The following is a 16,856-nucleotide window of genomic DNA, read 5'->3' as shown; positions in this document are numbered from 1 at the left end:
GTTGTCCAGTTTTCAACCAGAAAGTCTGGTCCAAACGGGACCCAGGCAGTTTCTGGTCAGTACTGCTGACTAGACATCAAAAGTCTGTTTACCACAGGAGGTTAGGAAGAGCAGCTACTGCTGGACTGGAGAGAAGCTTCGGAACCGGCTCCCGCAGAGGAGGTAGGTACCGTCTTCTCAACTTCCTGAAACCCCAGCTCTCTCCCGCCCTTCACTCCGGAAACAGACCCCCCTCCACCCTGATTGCCCCAGTTCCTCACCCCTGCCATGCCACGACTGCCCCGGCCCCTCACTTTGAGACTGACACCCCCCTCTCCACCCTGCCGTGCCCCAATTGGGCAGGTAAGCGCCGCGTCAGTTCCTCCCAGCTCCTCTCTGCAGGCGAGTCCCGGGGGAGTGTGGAGCAGGCAACAGGATCTGTAGTGTCTGGTTTTGAAAAATTGGAAAGCTGGCAGCCCTACATGAACTACTAAAAGGACCATGGTACCAATCCCTATTCAGTCCACCATCAATCCATTTTTTAATTAGACTCAGCTAGGGCCTGAGCCAAAGCCCATGATTGTTGAAGCAAAACTGCCAACCAACTTTAATGGTCTTTGGATCAGGCTCTTACCAAAAGAGATTTTTACCATTATTCGTTATTTACTTATATTCTCAGTCACAAAATCAGACAGGCAAGACAGAGACATTTAGTCAAATAATAATATGCCTGGAGTGACTGGAGGAATAGTTCCAAGATGCCTACTGTTAACAATGAGAGGAATCAGACATAGAACCTTTAAACCTTTGCCTCTGGCTTTTCAGTCCGTAATTAAACGGCGAGGACGACCTAATAGTCACTGCTTTGCCAAAAGCTCCAGCCCTTGACACTTCAAGGATGAGGATGGACAGAAGCTGTTCTCCAAGCAGAAACAATGTTTGGTTGTGGAGAGGCTGATCAGAAGGGGGAATTCACAGTTTTTTGGCAGCATGAGCTTCATTCCCAGCACAGAGCACTTATTTGCTTCTGAAAGAGGAAGATAAAGAGGGAGGGCTGCGGGCAGGAAACCAAAAGAAAAAGAAGACCTTGCTAGCTGGGTTCTACCATGGGCCTTCCGAATGCATAGGAAACACAGGGAGTGCTATTTGTTTCCATTTCCTGCTGGAAGCACAGGTGTTGGAGCCATTTCATCTTGGGGCTGTATCTGAACTTCATTTTCCAACTATATGTTGTATATTTGGACAGTGAGATGCAGGTGCAATGCTGAAATGATGAGTCAATCAAGCAGAATGAGGCTTGTTTTCCCCCTACACAGAGCAGCCATTTGGAGCTTTTTCCGAGTGGTGATGCTGTAAATAAGGTCAGGTCGATAAGAGCCAAAAGAGTTTGAGTAATAAATACACTGATAACTGAAACTCCTAGAAAATAGTCTCATCTCCTGAAGTTCCCTCTGATGAGAGCTTCCAGCTTTGAGACGGATAAATCCTCACTTTGGCCAGATCAAATGACCTGAAGAGCTCACATGCTGCTACGCTCCCTCCATTTGACTCATCCTCAGCAGGAGCAGCTGATGAAGAGCAGGAGAGGAGCAGTCATCCCTTGGCATCCTGCCCATACAGCACAGCTATCCCTAATTGTTGAAATCCAGCAGTACTCAACGTACCCAGGTGGGCTTATAAAACCTGGGATGATCCGTAGCAACTTATCTGCCAACAGTTCTGTTCTAGCAATAGCAAACGAGGACGTGGAAGAATATCGAGCCTGCACTGATGGAGGCAGATGCTTTCCAAGGGAGGCCTCTTGTTCTACCTTTATGGGCTGAGAGAGCAAAAAAACACATGCGTATGTCTATTTGTTCTGATCGGAAGGTCAGAGGGCCAGTAGGTGTCCCCTCATAATAAAAACTGAAGCAATAGATAAGAATATACACAACTCACACTAAAGTGGTTCCACAGAAACAACTTGTCACAAAGAGGTAAACACAGCATCAATGAATTATACACTGTTAAGTACTCTTAAACACATAATTTATGCCAGCAGAGAGCACGGTACCATAGTCTCCTTTTTTTGAGACGTATTGGCCCAGAAAACCTACAATGCACAGAAGGATGGCATGAAAATAAGCTTGTGGGTAGACACATTCTTGGCTCTGAGCAAAAAAAGCTTAGTTGTTCCAGAAGTATACAAACCACACATTTTGATCTACCCCCCCGCCAACTGTGGTTTGGTGGCAGAAGAGTTCAGTTACAAAGTAGAGGATCTAACAGAGACCAACATTCAAACCATGCAGAGTTCACACTGAAGACAAAAACCAGACAACACAGAACCATACACAAAGTCAACCTGTTCTAACTAAGGGTTCTCAAACTTTGCAACACCTGAGGCTGTTCAGGCAAAACCTGATAGATGAATAGGAAAGGTTTGCTGTGGTCAAGGCTCCAAGCAATAAAATCCTTGTCATCTTTACCCTGCGATTGCAGAAAAAAGGATGGCTACTGCTCCCCTTTCAAGGCTCCATGGACCACATTTAACCACCCTTAAAGGAACACGTCAACATCACTACATACTGAGCTACTGCTTAAAAAGAGTAGCTGCCCAATTGCTCATTCACTGCAAGTGTGCTATTTAACTTCCTGCATCCCAAATACCTGTGCTACAGACTTATATTAAAACACAGCAAAGTTGTAATCTTCAGTCCCAGAGAAGATGCTCTAAATTGATGTCTGGTCTAGCATTATGCTTCTTTGGCCACAGAAAGATGCCTTAGAGTGGTCACCTCCCACACAAACGGACCCCTTGACAGTACTGATTTATGACCTTGTTCCCATCCCAATCTACCCTAAACTGGGGGGAGTTATTCTGAGTTTTTCAGGGGCCATGGGAAGCAGAGCATGAACAGAGCAGTATCAAGTTTGCTCTGACTTTCATTAGGGGCTTGGCAGACAACTGCATAGCCCCAGAGTATAAAGAGCTCAAAGGTGACTTTAAGCCACCTTTGCCCACTCTCATTCCTGCCTCAAGCAAAGGCAGGGAATAGGGTTGCCAATTTTGGTTGGATGTATTCCTCGAGATTTCATTACATGATATGATCTTTAATTAAAGATTAATCTTAATTCCTGGAGACTCCAGGGCAATCCTGGAGGGTTGGCAACCCTAGCAGGGAGTAACCTAGAATCAGGCCCCTGGATTCGATTCACATTTCCACCACTGACTTGCTGCAGAATCTTGAGTACAGCATTCAGGCACCAGGAGCTTCTGCCACCTCCTCTGTAAGCCCTGGTCTACACAGGGGTGGGGGGAGAAAATCAATCTAAGTTACACAACTTCAGCTACGTGAATAACGTAGCTGAAGTCAACATACTTGGATCAACTTACCGTGGTGTCTTCACCATGGTGAGTCGACTGCTGCTGCTCCCCCATCGACTCTGCCTGCACCTCTTGCAGTGCTGGAGTCCAAGAGTCAAGGGGAGAGCGCTCGGGGGTCGATTTATCGTGTCTAGTCTAGTCGCGATAAATCAATCCCCGCTGGATGGATTGCCGCCTGGTGATCCGGCGGGTAGTGCAGACATACCCTAAGATGAGATAATACAATGTCTACCCCGCAGGAAGTTTCCAGGCTTAGTTTTAAAAAATGAAAACTTATAAAGTACTTCAAACTACTCACTGAACCACCACAACAATGCTGCTATAAACATTTGTTTCCAGATTTTTAAAACACAAGTTCCGTTCTTTAGAAGAAAATGCTGTTTCAATAAAAAATAAGTTGTGTTCCTATTTTCTTAGGAAAGCATTGCTGTTGTTTTCAGCATAGTTTGCTCAAGATGAAAATAACTGAGCTTCTTTTAATACCATTACTAGGTTGACACACCACACCCACGAGACACTCTCTTCAGAGTTGATAACCCTACATCACAGAACACCAATCTGAGACAGCAAGGGCCCTGGATATGTGTTTTTAAAGACAACAGAGAGGAGTTAAAATACAAAACAGCAGCACTCTTCCTCCCCACAAGGTCAGCCACATTTTATCCCAATTAGGAGGCCCAGAATGGATTAAAATTCCCAGCCCACGCTTTCCCACAATTCCCCCACACAGAACTCCAACTTCACACAAACAGCAAGAATGACACACACACTCATCCATGCACAAGCGCTTGAAGCTAGTCTGTATGCTTAGCTACTTAGAACTAGTAACGATCACACTATCAATACTGGACCTGGCCTGGGGATTCACAAGTGGTTGGTGCTGATAGCCAAAGGCTGCATCTCTAAATAAATGCTTAGGAGTGACTTTGTATCTCCAAGAAACACTCTGTGCTTTCATTATTTTTCTTAGATATTCATCGCTTTAAGGCACTGCCAGTTTTAATCACTTAAACAAGAGTTGCAGAGTGCCTAGATGTTACAGTGCTGAATCAATTTTTCCCTCCCATGAGACACTAAGGCCTGACTGTCCATCCCCTCCCTCCTACCCACCCCCACCACCAGAGTGCAAGCTTTTATTTACAGTATTTTTTCTTCTTTGCAACATGGACAGCCTTTTTGGTTGTTTCTGTACAGCACCTAGCACACTGGGGTCCTGGTCCATGCCTGAGGCTCCTAGTTGCTATAGCAGGGGTGGGCAAATGTTTTGGCCCGAGGACCACATCTGGGTAGGGAAATTGTATGGAGGGCCATGAATGCTCACGAAATAGGTTTGGGATGTGGGAGTGGGTGAGGCTGCCAGCTGGGGGTGCAGGATCTGGGGTGGGGCTGGAAATGAGGAGTTCAGGGTGCAGGAAGGGGCTCTGGGCTGGGGCAGAGGGTTGGGGGAGGGCAAGGGCTCCGGCTGAGGGTGTGGGCTCTGGGGTGGGGATGAGGGGCTGGGGGTGCAGGAGGGTGCTCCAGGCTAGGACCGAGGAGTTCAGAGGGGGATCAGGGCTGGGGCAGAGAGTGAGGGGCATGGGAGGGGGTTAGGGGTAGACTCCAGGCAGCTCTTACTTCAAGCACCTCCCGGAAGCAGCAGCATGTCCCAGTCTCCTACGTGGAGGCGTGGCCAGGTGGTTCTGTGCGCTGTCCTGTCGGCAGGTACCACCCCTGCAGCTCCCATTGCCCATGGTTCCTGGCCAATGGAAACAGCGAGAGTGGTGCTTGGGGCCAGAGCAGGGACGTGCCGCTGCTTCCAGGAGCTGCATGCGGCCATGGCACGCGTGGAGTGGGGCAAGCCCCCCACGTCTGAAGGGCCAGATACAGCCCCCAGGCTGTAGTTTGCCCACCCCTGTGCTATAGTAATAAAAATAATAAATAAGCATCATGAAGGATTCCAAATGGAGTCAATTGAATCAACAAGGTGCTTAAATATGTGCTTAACTTTAATCTTAGATTAGGCATGTTCACACAGCACTTTGAAGATAGTAAAGTTCTACTACTCCTTGTCTACATAGGAAAGTTTTACCAGTTACACCAATTCTGCAGTTACACTAGAATGGCTCTCATGTGGGCACTTATGGTATGAGTTACTTTACTGAGTTTATCTTAAACCGGAAACCTACTGACCGCTATACTTACCTACATACCTCCAGCTTCCATCCAGGACACACCACATGGTTCATTGTCTACAGCCAAGCTCTAAAATACAACCGCATTTGCTCCAATCCCTCAGACAGAGACAAACACCTACAAGATCTCTATCAAGCGTTCTTAAAACTACAATACCCACCTGCTGAAATGAAAAAAAAACAAACAGATTGACAGAGCCAGAAAAGTACCCCGAAGTCACCTACTACAGGACAGGCCCAACAAAGAAAGTAACAGAACGCCACTAGCTGTCACCTTCGGCCCCCCAACTAAAACCTCTCCATCATCAAAGATTTACAACCTATCCTGAAAAATGATCCCTCACTCTCAGAGATCTTGGGAGACAGGACACTCCTTGTTTACAGACCGCCCCCCGCCCGACCTGAAAGAAATACTCTCCAGCAACCACACACCACCCAACAAAAACACTAACCCAGGAACCTATCCTTCCAACAAAGCCCAATGCCAACTCTGTCCACATATTTATTCAAGTGACACCATCATAGGACCTCATCACATTAGTCATGCCATCAGAGGCTCGTTCACCTGCACATCTACTAATGTGATATGTGCCATCATGTGCCAGCAATGCCCCTCTGCCAAGTATATTGGCCAAACCAGACAGTCTCTACGCAAAAGACGACATCAGGAATCATAACGTTTAAAAACCAGTAGGAGAACACTTCAACCTGTCTAGCCACTCAGTAAAAGATTTAAGGGTGGCAATTTTGCAACTGAAAAGCTTCAGAAACAGACCCCAAGGAGAAACTGCTGAGCTTGAATTAATATGCAAACTAGATACCATTAACTTGGGTTTGAATAGAGAGTGGGAATGGCTGGGTCATTACACTTATTGAATCTATTTCCCTAAGTTAAGTATCCTCACACCTTCTTGTCAACTGTCGAAATGTGCCATCTTGATTATCACTACAAAATTTTTTTTTGCCTGCTGATAATAGCTCATCTTAACTAATTAGCCTCTCACAGTTTGTATGGTAACTTTCAACTTATATGTATGTGTGTATATATCTTCTTACTATATGTTCCATTCTGTGCATCCGATGAAGTGGGCTGTAGCCCACAAAAGCTTTTCTAATAAATTTGTTAGTCTCTGAGGTGCCACAAGTACTCCTGAGTCAGCAGTGTGCCCTGGTTGCCAAGAAGGCCAATGGCGTTTTGGGATGTATAAGTAGGGGCATAGCCAGCAGATCGAGGGACATGATCGTCCCCCTTTATTCGACGTTGGTGAGGCCTCATCTGGAGTACTGTGTCCAGTTTTGGGCCCCACACTACAAGAAGGATGTGGATAAATTGGAAAGAGTCCAGCGAAGGACAACAAAAATGATTAGGGGTCTGGAACACATGACTTATGAGGAGAGGCTGAGGGAACTGGGATTGTTTAGTCTGCGGAAGAGAAGAATGAGGGGGGATTTGATAGCTGCTTTCAACTACCTGAGAGGTGGTTCCAGAGAGGATGGTTCTAGACTATTCTCAGTGGTAGAAGAGGACAGGACAAGGAGTTATGGTCTCAAGTTGCAGTGGGGGAGGTTTAGGTTGGATATTAGGAAAAACTTTTTCACTAGGAGGGTGGTGAAACACTGGAATGCGTTGCCTAGGGAGGTGGTGGAATCTCCTTCCTTAGAAGTTTTTAAGGTCAGGCTTGACAAAGCCCTAGCTGGGATGATTTAATTGGGGATGGGTCCTGCTTTTGAGCAGGGGGTTGGACTAGATGACCTCCTGAGGTCCCTTCCAACCCTGATATTCTATGATGATTCTATGTTCTCCCTTCCTTAATGAAGACTAAAAAAAATAAAAGGGGGGCGGGCACTCATACTATAATGGGAGAGAGAGAGGTTATTCCAACATAACTACAGAGGTTTACATTTACACCCTTTGGTTATACCAAAAGGCCCTTTCCCATGTAACCAAGGTCTAAAGAAGGAGTATTACTCAACTCACCTCTCCAGGTGGAACAAAGCAACTGTTAAACAGTGCTCTGTAATAGCATATTCAGTTGAAATTGCAGGGGGAAGGGCTAGTTAGAATGCAATTGATTAAACTGCAATTGGACCTGAACATGTTAATTCTACTGCTGCAAGATGCCCTTTTAATGGCCTCAAGTGGACAGGACCTCCACTTTCTGATTCATCTGGAAGATAGTTCATCCAAACTCATCTTGGCAGTATTTTGTTATTGAACCAGAGGGAAGAGTGTTAACTGTGTACCGATGCCACCACCTCCTGCAGCATCTTATCTTCCTCATTCAAGTACTGGCTCAGTTGGATCCTGATTAGCAATATCAGATCTAACAACTTTGCAGTTGGGTGATATAGGAATCCCAGACACATTTTAATTACTGTTAACAGAAGCCAAAATAGGCTGGTGATTTCGATTGAGCTCCATCAGGAGTCTGTTGCAGGATCAGAGCTTTACTCATCTGGGAAGGCTGCAATTGAAGCCATGAGATAATACAATATACCAATGCCCTTTAATTGCATTGTTATGAGCTTTGAGAAAATTGTGTGCGTGTGGAAAGGAGGGGGGAAGAGACACTAAAAGAAATTGTTGTGAGAGCATCCCCGTCAGTTCAATAAATCATTATTAAACGACTTGTAGAATTCAACGTGGATGGTTTAAAGGGTATTCACAGTGCAGGCAGACCTGTTTCTTAAATAACGACGGTACGATTACAGGAAACTTTCTCCCATAAATTGTTTAGGCTCTAAGGTGCCACTAGTACTCCTTTTCTTTTTGTGAATACAGACTAACAGGGCTGCTAGTCTGAAACCTTTCTCCCATGTTGAACTAATTGCATCTCAACCACCATAGGCAAGCCCTGCTACAACTTTAACTCCCAGAGAAGCCTCTCAAGGTTGTCGTCTTGAGCTTCTTTTCTCTTGAGCCTCAATCTGCTCAGCATTTTAGAAGTTTTATGCAGATCTCTTCTCTCGCCTATTTAGGTGAAGGTATAAACTAAGACAGACTCATGCACACACTCTCTCACTATGTGACAAATAAATTCCACGTGGGCTCTTCGAACCCACCCCAGCGAACATGATCAACTACAAAATTTGAGGCCACATGAACCGTGTGAGTGCCCGCCCCCTTCCCGGAACCCAATAGGACTGAGTCCCGACAGGCTCTGCAGACTAACGAGAGAGAACATTCTCATTCATTGTCTAAATCCCCAAGAGAGAGGAAGGAAAGACTTACAACCAGAAGGCTGGGTGTAGCGTTAACAATCGGGCTGCTCCTGCTCCGGTCTACGAACGAGAATCACTCTTAGAAAAAGCCCAGGGAGAAATTAGCTGGTGAGAACGACTGTAAAGAGCCACGCCGGTAAAGAGCCGAAGACCAGGAAACAACAGCACCTAAGAGAGAGTGACACAATGACGGCAGCACACAAGGAAGATCGGTGCACAGCCGAGAGCAGCACAGGAAACGAGACTCACCCAGGAGCAGCCCTGGAGCCTGCCTAGTAAGTTTCACCAACTTGGTGCTGCTAAAAACACAGGCGTTCCTCGGTTGGTTCCTGCCTCGGTTAGTCCATGAAAGCGGATCACACGTGAAAAGGAAGTCCCCCGCGCTCAGTAAATAATGACACCGATTCTGCAGAGCCTATTTTCCCTGCCAAGCTCTCCAGTGGTGTGCAGCTGCTGTACTCCTTGGCAGCACAGGAAATGTACTAATCGTGTCTATCAGGCCCCGCCTCTCTTTCGCAACAGGACGCGCACACAGATAGGGTCATTTTACACAAAGGAGAACTTCCAGGGAGCAGTTGCCTGAGTTTGCCTCTCCTTCTGGATACAAGTCTACCCTGACCTCTCCATGCACATCAGCTAGCTTTTTTTTTTTTTTTTTTTTTTTTTTTTTCAACCAGTGTCTGTAATGGTTTGTAGGGGGGAAGTTCATATACTGGCCTAAATTTAGCTAAGAGAAACACCCACTAATTCCAGTCACGTGCATTTTAGACACTCCCACCAGTTAATTTTTGTATTCCTTTTAATATGATTCCTCCCCCTCCCCCTCCACTATTCATAATACTTGCCATCCTGCAGACTCAAAGGGCTTTACAAATATTTGTAACGCTCATCAGGCTGACAGTGGCTCAGCTGTACTTCATACACACCAGGAGATTAATTAAGGCACACAGCCTTCCTGAGAGGTTATAATTAGCCCACTTCCAGACCTGGCCCCCCTCTGTCTCTTGTTTTAGATTAAAAACTGATTTAAAATTAAAGTATTATATAGAGCATTGCTACAATCCTCATTTTTAATCACAAGTCTTGCATTATTTGCTGTTTGCCTTCAACCCCCCAGCTCCTGGAGTCCTGTGACTAGGTGGGAATCTCACTTTATTTGTTTTTTTAAGCAAAAGCTAAATGTCTAATCCTCATGGGCATGACAACAATAGTGTATTAATGCCTCAGTGGGCCCTGGTGTAAGAATAGGTTAGGGGCCCCCTTCCCAATTCTGAAATCTAAAATTTTGCTTGCCCCCAATATCCCCATTTGCACCACAACCCACCAACATCCTCCACTCCCTCACCCCCACCAATCCATAGCCCACCAGCACCCTGCCCCTCACCCACTGCCAATGGAAATTTGTTAGTCACTCACCCCTCCTTCCCCCAGGTCAGTGTTCTGCCCCATCCCAGCCTACAGGCAGCTGCTCCCATCACCTGACCCACCCTGTCACAATACCAGCCAAATTTGATGAGTGGCATCGCAACCTGGCACATGGAGTCAAAGCTCCACTCAGGTTTGGCCCAGCTGCCCCTCCATCATGGTGCAAGGGAGGCTGGGCCAAACCTGAGTGGCACTACAACCCCATGTGTCAAGTTGCAATGCCACTCGCTCACATTTGGCCCAGCTGCCTCCTCTGCAATGATCGGGGTGGGTAGCAGGACCAACTTTGAGTGAGTGGTTTTGCAACCCTGTGTGTGCCAGGTGAAGTGCCAGAATGTCATTCCATTCCCTAAGCTTCTTGGGGGATTGAGTTCAACTGCACCATTATACAGTGGTACCTCAGAGTTATGAACACCAGAGTTAGTAACTGACTGTTCAATCACACTCCTCATTTGGAAGCAAAGTACACAATCAGGCAGCAGCAGAGACGCCCCCCTCCCACAAAGCAAGTACTTTACAGTGCTGCGTTAAATGTAAACTACTAAAAAAATAAAGGGAAAGGGAAATAAAAAAAAGATTTGACAAGGTAAGAAAACTCATTTAAATTAAGATGGTTAAAAACAGCATTTTTCTTCTGCATAGTAAATTTTCAAAGCTGTATTAAGTCAATGTTCAGTTGTAAATTTTTGAAAGAACCATAAGGTTTTGTTCAGAGTTACAAACAACCCCCATTCCCAAGCTGTTTGTAACTCTGAGGTTCTAGTGTAGCTACGCCGTGGTGGAGAAAAGCTTGAAAACATTTAACTGAGAACACACTAAAGGCTCAGCAACCAGCAAGCAAAGAAAAAGAATCCAAGAACACATTTTAAAAAATGTGTCTTGTGATTTTTAAATCAATCTCCTGCTTGTGGGGGATGGACTAATTCATGGGTTTTGAACACTTGCAATTGGCAATAATGTTCAGAGAGGTGAGAGTAATCATATAGTCTGGTTTTATGGGAACACCTCCAAGTAAGGAGATTTCCCCAGTCTTCTGATTGTGTTTATGAAAAACAGATCCCTGTTCCTACCAGTCCCTGAACCTGGTTATCATTAGATTGCTCAGACCACCTTCACATGCTGCCCCTGGCTATCATTAGATTGCTGTGCTGAGCTCCTGCACATCAATGTCTCTGCTGGTCACCGGGAACAGCTGCTTCCTGACAGTTACCGCTCAGCTATTCAGGGAGCGCCAATAACATGGCTCTCTTGGGTGAATAGTAGGCTGGACCCTCCTGACCCACAGAGTCTCTGCTGGGTGATATTAGCAGGTATCCCCAGCACAATGGCTCTTAGAATTAACACACCACACAGATATATGAGGCAGTTCCCACCCCTCAGAGCTATTGTTTCAGACTGTCTGCAGCCTGAAGCAGACAGCACTGCTTCAGTTATGCTCAGTTCATTTTTTCAAGCATTTCTTCACAACCTGAGGGCTGCAAACTTAAAAAAAAAAAAAAAGTCTGATGTATTTCAATGCCTCCTTGAGCTGGAGCCTGAGGTACAGGCCTTATGGTGTCTATGTCTTGGTGCGGTCCTGTTGAGTGGTTTTGCAACGAGGAGAAGAGATCCAGGGGTTCTCAACCCATTTACCATTGTGGGCTGCATCCAGTACTACCTGTATGGCCCTGAGGATGTCACATGGGCTGCAGCTCTGTGCTGATTGGGCCGCAAGCAGGCCGCAGGTTGAGAACCACTGCCTGAGCATTGCAGGATGCAGTGCTGGCCATTGGTGCCTTCTTCTCTCCAAGATGCCCTCTTCCTCTTTAACAGTGTAGAAAGTTGGGTGGGAAATACACTGTCACACTCACACCACTCCTCTCTGTACTGGTGTACGTCAGCAACTTGTCTAATCTCTGTCCATGCCCTTTGCCTGTGGACGCCCATCTCCCCTGCCATCAACATCCCAGACTTTCATTTGAAATGATCTGATCAACCGGGGTGGGGGTGGGGGTGGGGGAGAGAGAGTCTAGGAGGCTTTAGTACTGGTAGGCCACTAGCCATGGAGATTGCAGCAATCAACATTTTAAACAGATTCCACATCCTTTGTGACAGGCTTGTGAAAGGGTTGCTGTTATACTGTATGCAGGGAACATTACAGTGGGGTATATTTTCATCTTTAAGAGTGGGGATTACCACAGTGGTCACTCTTAATGTTTTAGTTGCCTTTGCCACTAACCAACCAACCTTCCCTCTATATTCACAATAGCTCCTTGTTATAAAGTTTAAATAGTATCCCCTCTATTGCAGTAATTGTAACCCCAAAGGCAAACTTGTAAAGTCTGTAAAGCTTTGCTTGGCCAAGGCTTCAATTTTCTCACTAGAATGAAGAGGCTGAAGTGGAAAACAAGACTGATAGAGATGCAAACTGTCATGTTTACACATAGCTCATCAACACCGTTTCCTGTGACCATCACAAAACGTTTCCACCTCATCTCCCTCTAGCATTTCCAATTGGGTGGTGCATGTACTGGCTCATCCACTAAATTAGTCTCAGCTGTAACAGACCATCTACTACGGAAAGTAATTGAGGAACGTTCATTCTCGCTATCCAAGAAGTTCGATAAAGCAATAGTGTGGGAATGACAGAGAGTCTATTATCCTCAATCCACCTGCAGTGAACCACTGTCATTCCAACTAATGTTTTATCAAGTGTTTTCACTGTAGTTCTATTAAATTAGTAATTTCCTCCCAAGCCCATTTTTATAAATGCATATGTATGGTGTATTTATAAAATGGCCAGACTGTACCATTCTGCCCCTCCCCATTAGTCCCATCCCAAATCTCCTATATTAGGAAAGTAGAATGTACATAACAGGAAAAAGGGCACAAGAATATTTGTCTTTCAGCTGCTTCTGTTGTCTTTTCTAACAGGTTTCTTCTAGCCCAGTAGGAATCCATGGTGTTCAATTTCTGGCACATTTATTTACTTTGCTAATTCTTTGCAGTACCCCTTTATCCCTGACCTTCATTACACCTGGAGAAGCAGTGACATCCAGTGGTGAAACTATACAGAGTAGATTTCCTTGTATGTCTGCCTTAAATTCTCTCTTTGTTTTGTAGGAAATAAATCTGAAAAATGCAGGGAGGATTCCTTGGAATTCTCTTCTTTTTACACAAGCTTGTAAATGGCATCAACTTCAGGTGGTCTCACAGCAACAAGAATATATTACTGACAAAGTGAAACAAAAAACACAGCATAGAAAACAAACAGAAAAGACCCTGTCATGTAGAGAGTTTACCAGATGACTTAAAGGGACACTGTAAACCTGAGATCTACATCAACATTTTTAAAAGAATGAGTTAAAAGCATTTTAAGCTACTAACATCTGCCCAAGTCTTCCTGCTAATTTGGTGATTTCACAACAGTATCCTGTTTAAAAGGGTGTTCTCATATTTGTGTGGGGAAAAAAAGAAAAAAAAAACCAACAAAAACAACCTACCCCCATCCCAGACAAAGGGAAATAGGCCACAGTGAAACAGACCTTACACAAATTGCTTTCTTTCACAAACACAGAGTAAACCAACTGAAAAACTAGAGTTTGCTTTCTGATCTCTTCTAGTTATAGTCATTTTACCATAATCTTACTTGTAACTAAAGTAGGCAAACAATTTCCAGACCAAAGTGATTTAAAAGTTGAGGATGTCTCTTTAAAGGAGTCACTCAGATTTTGTGTACCTATTTATTAAAAAAGCAAGCAGAACAAATTAAATAAATGTAAGAAGCTGAGCCGGCAGGGGCCACTGATGCTGCACAGCAACCATCAACACAGAGGCTATTCGCAATGAGCAAAAATACATTGAATTTTTTTTTACATTCAAGTAGAGAATATTGCGATAAAGCAGCTATTCAGACGACTCCTCCCCTGCCCACACACTGCAGTGAGGCAGCTTCACCAGATGCTCTGTTATCATTCCAAGTAGATTTTGTTTTTCCTTTGCATTCTCAAGATCACTTGTGCATTATCTCCTAGAGACTGTCCGCTTCACACGCTTTATCCAAATTTCTCTTAACTTTCCCAACCTATTCCCTGTTTCTGTCTGTCCTGGAGCTCTCACTAGATTTGTTTCAGTCCCCTCTCTCTTCACTATTGCCGCATGTTCAAAAAAAGACAGGTCAGGCCCCCAAAAGTCTCACGATTGGTTTAAAAATCATGGGATTTTACGACTTTTTAAAAAAAAAAAATACTACATTTGGAGTTTCTTTGCCTTTTGAACGTTTAGGGTTTACAGCTTTGGGGTCTTCTCTGCAACCAGGAGAAACTAGAAACTTACATTTTAAAAGACCAAAAAACCTGAGATGCTGATACCGCCACAGGACTCGGGAGTTTCAGGCTTCAAGCAAACCACCACATCTCACTGGAGCTGGTAGCACTGCCCAGTCACGGCTCATGTCCAACTGCCACGGAACATTCTGATTCTAACATTCTCTCCCTTCTCTGGCCAGAGGCATCACCTGAATAGTCCATGTGCTGTGCCTGACCTGAGTGCAAGAGGGCCTGACAGCCCCTAGGGGTGATTCCAGTCCTTGATAAAGCATTGCACAGGACCTTTTGAGAGGCGTAGTCATAGGTCAGCCTGGCTGAACAGGGTAAAGGGATACATATAATGCCCTTTAAGCAACGGCTAAGCATTTTAAGCCTGAAGTGGGACGGGATGAAAGCTGGCTTCCTGCCTCAGTTTCCTTAACTCCACTGGATGGTGAAAGAAATGGATGAAAGTGTAACCGTGACTTGGATGTGTCATGCAGGGGTTGAACCTGAAAGCTCTGGATCTAAAAGCATGATCCCTCTGCCAAGAGGGCTAGAAGAAGGTCCATTATGTTGGAGTCAACAGCAGACTTACCACCTCTTACATGAAGAAAAGGAGTACTTGTGGCACCTTAGAGACTAACCAATTTATTTTGAGCATAAGCTTTCGTGAGCTACAGCTAACTTCATCGGATGCAACCTCTTACATGGTATGGCCACTAGAGAGGGACATAAGCCCATGTTCTGGCAGGATGGGATAGAAAAGCACTGGAGTTTTTCGGCACCCCACAACAACAGTTTATCTACATACACAAAATGTAACCTTTTTAACTATATCAATATATTAAAATGGTACAACCTTCCCAGTATGGACTTCATTATAGTGGTATGAAGGTACTTATACCAACATAATTTATCTCTGTAAATTATACTGCTATATCTTTGTCCCATAAGGCACCTTTATGCTGATCTAACTGCACCCCCACTGGAGGCTGAACTGGTTTAACTATTTCAGTAATAGACACACACACACAAACTGAAAGAGTTAAATCTGTACATAAACTGAGTGAAGACCAACCTAAGATATAGGACAGTCTAGGGCAATTTCCTGAAGAAAGGCAGAGACATGGGCAAAAACAATTTGCTCATTCTGCAGGAGGCTGACTAGGGCTAAGAGTAAACTGCTTGTGGACAGATGTTTACATGACATTTTAATAGACCCGAATCAGAGGTGGGCTGCTGTTCTAACAATATCACTGCCTCCGTCTTAAGCATCCACACTGTCTTTTTAAATTGGGAACTGTGTGCAAAAAGTACATCCCAACCTCTATTAATGACCTCACATGTCAGACAGGGTTACACAGAGTAAGGTCAAATGAAATGACTAGCTGATGTAGAAGCTGTGCTGCATTTGGACCCCTCACTAAGGATAGAAAAAACAAATTTCAAAATAATGGCAGTAAGCAAGAGATGGGCTCAAGTATGGCTTTCAAATCAAATGTCTTAGTAAACATGTGGGTACCAAATTTTAGATGCCATAGGCTCATGTACATCCTCTTCACAAAGGAAGAACAAAAAGGTGGGTACAGACAGAGGTTTAGTCAAAATAGTTCTCCTTCTGGGAGGAAGTATTTAAAAAAATAAAAAGAGTCCTGAAGAGTGTCATTTAAACACTGTGAGAGTTTTAAATAACCTAGATGTGCTAATATTAGTCTGCAGTGGTTGGGAAATTTCAGATTTCTTTGAAATTGCCTTTTTTAGCTGCCACGAATAGACAAGAAGAGATCTCTCTCCACTGAGTTGAGAATACAGTAACTGAAGAAACACTGACACAAAGGTAGCAAGAGTGACATGTGCCACAGTCAAACTTAAGGCTCTGTTTTCAGAGCTGTTAAGTATCCACTCCTCCATTAAAGTCAATGGAGTTAGGATTCACAGATTTTAAGGCCAGAAAGGATCATTATGATTATCTAGTCTAGGGGTTCTCAAACTGGGATTGGGACCCCGGGGGGGGGTGGGGTGGAGGAAGGTCACTAGGTTATTTACCTGGGGGGTCATGAGCTGTCAGCCTCCACCCCAAACCCCGTTTTGCCTCCAGCATTTATAACTGTGTTAAATATATTTTAAAAGTGTTTTTAATTTACTGGGGGTGGGGGAGGGGCGGTTGCACTCAGAGGCTTGCTATATGAAAGGGCTCACCAGTACAAAAGTTTGAGAACCACTGATCTAGTCCAACCTTATGCCATAAACCCAAGACATAGAACTGCGCTCAGTAATTTTTGCATCAGCCCAATAACTTGTGGCTGGGCTACAGCATTTCTTGTAGAGAGAGGCCTAGTCTTAATTCAAAAGACTTCAAGTGATGGATAATCTGTCACATCCCTTGCTAATCTGTTCCAATTA

The 16,856-nt window shown here is 44.7% G+C and overlaps 1 protein-coding gene across 3 annotated transcripts in view; it reads right to left on the bottom strand.

The window, feature by feature from the left end:
• TSPAN14 (tetraspanin 14) overlaps window positions 1-9,322 on the bottom strand; it is an 80,327-nt gene extending 71,005 nt beyond the window's left edge. The window contains exons 1-2 of one of the 3 annotated variants that reach the window (XM_084633401.1): window positions 8,989-9,321; window positions 8,750-8,907 (exon numbers count right to left, since the gene is read on the bottom strand). The gene's annotated coding sequence lies outside the window, so the exon portion shown is untranslated. Of the gene's footprint in view, window positions 1-8,749; window positions 8,908-8,988 lie in introns of all 3 variants that reach the window. The other 2 variants (XM_084633402.1, XM_084633403.1) reach the window with 2 other exon arrangements.
• Between the last annotated feature and the right edge of the window lie 7,534 nt (window positions 9,323-16,856).

Source organism: Lepidochelys olivacea (genome assembly GCF_965140295.1).
Source record: "Lepidochelys olivacea isolate rLepOli2 genome assembly, chromosome: 7".
Taxonomy (NCBI): Eukaryota; Metazoa; Chordata; order Testudines; family Cheloniidae; genus Lepidochelys; species Lepidochelys olivacea.
The sequence above is the reverse complement of the archived record's forward strand: the minus strand, read 5'-3'. Positions and strand labels throughout refer to the sequence as shown.